We start from the raw sequence: 6,985 nt of genomic DNA, 5'->3' as shown, positions 1-6,985 counted from the left end.
GCCTCCCTTTTTTCTCCAACTAGAAGAGCTCTGGGCCAACTCATTTCATCAGATACTATTTACTGATAATTTTGTCAAGTGCCATAAGATGAGTAAGACACACTCTCTGTCTTTTTGAACTTATAATTTCATAGGGTTTTTCCTGAGTTAACTCTCAGTAGACAAAGATCGTGAGATTTTCGTAACTGTCTGATTCACATGTTTGTTTAATACACACTGAACATCTTTTTTGTGCCATGCCCCGTGCTAGGATCCAGGGTGTGATGCCCTCAATGAACTTAGTAATCTTCTCAGGCAACTAAGAAAGTAGTCCAAGTGGATCTTCCAAATTATTCCTCCTACCTTTTGTTCCCATGCCACCCTTTGTCACTTAAAGAGGAAACATCTGGCCTCCTGCCTTTTTCCAAAGACTTTTGAGGGAATAAATTCTTGTGTATTTTCTCACCTTTGGCCTTATCACTGATGTCATAGATAATGTAGCTATTTCAACAGAGGGCTCAGTCAGAAAATAAAATTTGACAAACTTTATTTCCTGATGCAGTTTGTGGCTTAGAACAAGGCAGGAAGTGCTGATCACAGTGAACTTTGTTGGTTGTAGCTGTAAATGAAGTGCCTGCATTGAGATATTGCTGACCCAGCTAGCCTATTCTCTCCAGGGACCCAGGGCCTGCCCAGTGGTGAACGGCCACAGAGCAATGGGCTCAGACACGGGATTTCTATTCAACCTGGAATTTTTCAAGATAGAATTTCATCTTTACAAAAGGGAATGTAAATGTTAACCGTTTTGCAGTTGCCCAGGTGAACTTGATTTTTTAAGAAAAGATATAAGTATTTCGAGGGGGAACCAAGATGGCGGCGTAGGTAGACACACTGCGCCTTCTCGCACAACCAGAACTGACAGAGAATCGAACAGCAAGGGGGACTGACACCAAGGAAATAGAAAATAAACACATCCAGACTGGTAGGAGGGGCGGAGATGGGCACCGGGGTGGAGAGGACTCGCGTGGCTGTGGCAGGACTGAGACTGGCGGAGTGTGGGACAAATGACGCAGGCAGTCCGAGCACTAGCAGACCCTGCGGCCCCAGATTTGCACAGATAAACCCAGAGGGCCGGACTCAGAGTGGCGGAGAGTGGGGCAGGCAGAGTGGCGGGTAGCACCCCGCGGCACCACATTCGCCCACAGATAAACCTGACGAACAGCAGGCAGCGAGCAGACCCTGCAACCCAGGGCTCCAGCTCTGGGAAATAAAGCCTCAAACCTCTGATTGAAAGCGCCCCTGGGGGTAGGGGCGGCAGCAGGAGAGACTCCCAGCCTCACAGAAGAGACCCACAGGGGCCTAGAGTGTGCACAGGCCCACCCACTCGGGAACCAGCACCAGAGTGGCCCAGTTTGATTGTGGGTATCGGAGTAAAAGATTGAAATCCGGAGGAGAGTGAGGCGGGCGCCATTGCTCCCACTCGGCCCCTCCCCCACGTACAGCGTACAGCGTCACAGCTTAGCGACCAGAGCAACCCCGCCCCAGTGAACACCTAAGGCTCCGCCCCTTAAAGTAACAGATGCGCCAAGACAAACAAACAAAAATGGCCCAAATGACAGAACACTTCAAAGCTCCAGAAAAAATATAACTAAGTAACGAAGAGATAGCCAACCTATTGGATGCACAGTTCAAAGCACTGTTTATCAATATGCTCACAGACTTGGTTGAATCTGTTCGAAAAACAGATGAAAAAAATGAAGCCTATGCTAAGAGAAACAAAGGAAAATGGACAGGGAACCAACAGTGATGAGAAGGAAACTGGGACTCAAATCAATGGTATGGACCAGAAGGAAGAAACAAACATCCAACCAGAAAAGAATGAAGAAACAAGAACTTGGAAAAATGAGGAGAGGCTTAGGAACCTCCAGGACACCTTGAAATGTTCCAACATCCGAATTATAGGGGTGCCAGAAGGAGAAGAGGAAGAACAAAAAATTGAAAACTTATTTGAACAAATAATGGAGAACTTCCTCGATCTGGCAAAGGAAATAGACTTCCGGGAAGTCCAGGAAGCTCAGAGAGTCCCAAAGAAGCTGGACCCAAGGAGGAACACACCAAGGCACATCATAATTACATTACCCAAGATTAAACGCAAGGACCTACATCCAAGATTACTGTATCCAGCAAAGCTATCATTTAGAATGGAAGGGAAGATAAAGTGCTTCTCAGATAAGGTCAAGTTAAAGAAGCTCATCATCACCAAGCCCTTATTATATGAAATGTTAAAGGGAGTTACCTAAGAAAAAGAAGATAAAAAATAGGAACAGTAAAAATGACAGCAAACTCACAGTTATTAATGGCCACACGTAAAACAAAAATGAGAGCAAACTAGGCAAACAACTAGAACAGGAACAAAAACATAGAGATGGAGATCACATGGAGGGTTATCAATAGGGGAGTGGGAGGGGGAGAGGGGGGTAAAGGTACAGAGAATAAGTAGCATAGATGATAGGTGGAAAATAGACAGGGGGAGGGTAAAAATAGTGTAGGAAATGTAGAAGCCAAAGAACTTATAAGTATGACCCATGGACATGAACTATGGGGGGGGAATGTGGGAGGGAGGGGGGTGGGCAGGACGGAGTGGAGTGGGGGGGGAAATGGGACAACTGTAATAGCATAATTAATAAATATATTGAAAAAAAAGAAAAGATATAAGTATTTCATTTTTACTAAAATTAAATGATAAGAATCTTCCTTTTTGTAGTTCATCTAACACTAGACAATTAATAAATTTTTGGTTTTGGCTCAAAGGAACTTGGTTGGAAAATAGATCATGATTTACAGAGTTTTAGGTTTAGAAGGGCCCTTGGACATCGTGTAGTTTGATGATGGGCAAACCTGGCTGCCCATCCAAATGACATGGGGAGTTTTTAAGAATATAAATTCCCAGGCCCTATCCAGACCAGATAGATTCTCGGGGTATAGGGTCCCAGTGCTAGAAACAATGGTCTAAAACTTCTTATTTCACAGGTGAAGAAATTAATGGCCACAGACTTATCTAGAGGAACATAGTCAGATTTTGTCAGAGAATAATACATTTTATTTCCTCAAACATCAACTTCTCTTTAGTTTATTATCCAAAAAAGGTCAGTAACGCTGGGAGAGAGGCACTGCTGAGACTCCTGAATCCTGTAAGGAGATAAGGAGCCCAAAGGGTTGTCTGAAGAAAGACACTATTAACCCTGCCCCAGCCCCGCCCCAACACACAGACATCACTGAGGCACTGCAGGGGCTAGCCACACCACCCAGCAACAACGGTGCAGCCCCAGGATCTGACTAATGGGTCCAGTGCCAGACAGTCTGACTCACTGCGATGTAACAATGACTCAGGCTGGACAATGTCCCACACTGAACTCATAACCCAGCACACCCTCAAGATGGTAACAGATGCAGGCTCTAGCAGGCCCCCAGGCCTGGTGAACCAGCTTGCACTCCAGCAACACACCTATAGCTGAGCTCAAGCCAGTAGCCAGGAGCCACATTTTCTCTTCAATGTAGGTAAATGTAGAAGGTGGTTTAATCCTCCTCCCCCACCCCCAGCTTCCGTGGTGACACAGCTTTTTTAGAGACAGCTGAGGTTAATTTTTATTTAATGATACATTTTTAAAAAGGCAGGCTTAAATACTATTCAAAGGAATATAAATTGCAGTGACTGAGTTCTCCAGTAGCATGCATTAATTTAACAGATATTTATTGAGTGCCTACTATGCACTATGCACTGTTCTCTGTGGGTTTTTTTTTTTTTTAAGTGTAATACTGTTTATTTAACTTCAGAACCATTGTGGCATTTTAAACGTACAAAAAACAACAAAATGTTTCAAACTCTGTTCTTCAACTTTCATTGATGCAGCAACTCTTTGCTTTGCTGATGATGAAGAGTTCTACAGTTTGTTTAAAAACAAACAGTTTAAAACTACTGCCCTTAACTAAAAGAGATCCAAACATTTCTCATGCCAGCTGATACCCTCCCCCACTTTTTCCACAGCTAAGAATGGCAGAATGCTGTGTCACTACATACAAAAACAAGACAACCTGAAGCTAAGTGGATGCCCACTGTGGTGTCCACAGGTCCAGCCTCACAGTGCACATCCTGAGCTATGGCCCTTCCAAAACGCATCTTCCCCACAGCCTCAACGCCAAGCAAAGAGCATCAGGAGCTTGTCTCAGTTGTTTTGTTCTTTTCACAAACTATAGATATGCATAGTTGGTAACTCAGGATTTCTAGTCAATAACCATATAGTTAACACCACCTTACAGACTAAAAACAGAAAATGCCAGAACATCTTTAAATGCCTTGTCTCACCAACAGCAAAGTGCACAGAGTGAGGAGAACATGATAGCCCTTTCATTTTAAGAATGTTCGATACAGTTTCAGGGTGCTCCAGACACCCATTGCCACTACATGTAAACCACTGAAAATTTTTAGAGCACTTGAAAGACTGCATATGATCATGATCCAATTGTGTAATTAATCCTAATGAGGGCAACAGACACCTCTCAAATAAAAGCTGTGCCAATTACGGCACTCCCCTACTCTAAGGTATTCACAAGGAGACAGATAAACAGGTTTTTTTTTTAATTCGTCCTCCTCCTCCTCCTCTTCTCTTCCAACTTTTTCCGAGCAACTTTAGCAGGACTCTTTCAGGACGCCATTAAATTTTCCTTTAGACTTATAGTCAGCAATATCCTTCTCACACTTCTCCTTCAGCTTTGCTGCCTTATTGTTGTAAGGCTGCTTTTCACTGTCACTTAAGTTATTCCACATCTTGCCCAGCTTCTTTGCCACATCTCCAATAGAGATGCCAGGGTTTGTGGATTTGATCCTGGGGTGGAATCCTGAACAGCATAGGAAGAATCCAGACAATGGCCTTTTGGGGGCATTGGGGTCCTTCTTGCTTCCCTTAATGGGTCCTTCATTTCCCGATCATAGCGTACTTTATCTTCCTTTGCCATTTCATCAAATTTAGATTTCTCTTTCCCTGACATTGTCTTCCAAATATCAAAGCACTTCTTGGAAAATTCTGCAAAATTGACAGGAACCTCTGGGTTTTTCTTCTTATGTTCCTCTCTGCATGTCTGCACAAAGAAGGCATAAGCAGACATCTTGCCCTTTGGCTTCTTGGGATCACTTTCAGCCATCCTGACTGTATTGTTTGCTAGTGTGGGCAGCACACAGCAGGATGCAAGGCTCAGAGCTGCCCAGCTTTGTACTAGCAGTCTCCACGAGAGCCACCTCTGCTTTGGTTTTTAGAGCTTACATTCTTAGAATGGCAATCATAAATTAAACATTACTGCTGATTAATGAATAGTACAAAATAAATGTTTCCTTTTCCAGGAGTAAAAGTTTCCTGCCATTTATTGGGCTCTGCTTATTTCAATATTTAAAAGAGAAGCAATTTAATCAAGTGAGATTACCTGAACTAAAGATTGTGGAAAATAGGAAGGACATTTAAGGTTAATTTCACTTTAGCTAGCATGTTAGATGGAATTCTTTAAAGCCACACATTACTGCAAAAAGCAAAATTTACTAAATTTTAACTGAAAGTCAATACACACAAACTATAATACTACATGTTTTTGTTTTACTCTTGTGTTAAGCCAAAAGGTACTGATATATAATTTTAATATTAATAATATTAGCAATAGCTACAATTTACTGAACACTATGTGCCACCCATTGTGTTAACATAGTAAAAAAATATTGTAATAAGCTTTTGAAGCAAGTCTTGTTTTTTCCATTCTATAGACATGATAATTTAAGCACAGAGAGGTTAAAATATATGTCTAAGATTACACAGCTCTAGAACCAAATTCAAACCCAGTTAATCTGATCCAAGTCCCCAGTATTAACAAATAAGTTCTAGTGCCCTTTTAGACATCCTTGGGAATTCATCATGTAGAATAGGTGGTAAAAGTATAGGTTTTGGTGTCAGGCACATTTGCTTTGCTGTCCTGGCTCTGATACTGACTGCAAAGCCAAATAGTGCCTGCCTCATTGAACCATCCTGGGAATAACAGGATAATTCACATTAAGCACATGGAAGAGTTCTTGGCTCTTGCCTCTCAATTAGTAATAATTATGATAACTATGTTAAAAAAAATGATGGTGGGGTGACTACTCAGGAGTAAGAACCTTAGCTTTAGTATAAAATCTTCTCTTCTTACTTGAATTCCCCAAAATCTGAAGTTTGAGTTCCTGAGTCTCCTAAGGATAATGACAAATCGTCATCAGATTACTGGTTGTTTCTTCCTTGACTCATCATCATTACCAAATTGGGAGATAGGAGACTGTCATGCTGAAGAGTAAAGGTTTTGAAGCCAGGGTAGTATGTGAATCTTGGTTCTAACCCTTACCTCGTGTGCAGCTGTGAACTAATCATTAAATGTCTTAAGCCTGAATCTCTTACCTGTTTATGGTGAAGGATCAATTTTTTTCTTTTTCTTCCTTCCTTTCTCCCTCCCTCCCTTTCTTTCATTCTTATCACTTCCAATATACTATATACAAATACTATCACAAAATACTACAGGGAAATCTTATGTCAAAATGTCTAATTGTCACAGACATTCCTGGATGTAATTCTCAATTTCTGTTCTAACTTCATGGAGGGCAGTTAACAATTCGTGGATCTCACTTTAAGTCATCCTACTCTAAGCTTTTATTTCATAATCTATAAATGTGAGGCCACCATTAAGGCCTCACATTTATAGATTATGAAATAATTCCTATAGTGGTTGTGAAAAATCAGGTGAAATAATGTAGATAAAGTGCTTAGCACATTAACTGCTTAGTTCTCATATATCATATGAGCGCTGAAGAACTCAGAGCCCCAGAGGAACTCTTATTCACAGCCTGTGTCAGAAACAGGGCTTAGTAAGACAGAAGAAATAGTTATAAAAAGTAGAGATCTCAAGTATTCATAACTAGGTCCACATGAGTTCATTTATC

General features: G+C 41.6%; 1 pseudogene; it reads right to left on the bottom strand.

Moving 5' to 3' along the window:
* Nucleotides 1-4,666: 4,666 nt before the first annotated feature.
* Nucleotides 4,667-5,178, bottom strand: LOC112317739 (high mobility group protein B3-like; annotated as a pseudogene).
* Between the last annotated feature and the right edge of the window lie 1,807 nt (nucleotides 5,179-6,985).

Source organism: Desmodus rotundus, chromosome 4 (genome assembly GCF_022682495.2).
Source record: "Desmodus rotundus isolate HL8 chromosome 4, HLdesRot8A.1, whole genome shotgun sequence".
Taxonomy (NCBI): Eukaryota; Metazoa; Chordata; class Mammalia; order Chiroptera; family Phyllostomidae; genus Desmodus; species Desmodus rotundus.
Note: the sequence above shows the minus strand (reverse complement) of the source record. Positions and strands in the feature narration are given on the sequence as shown.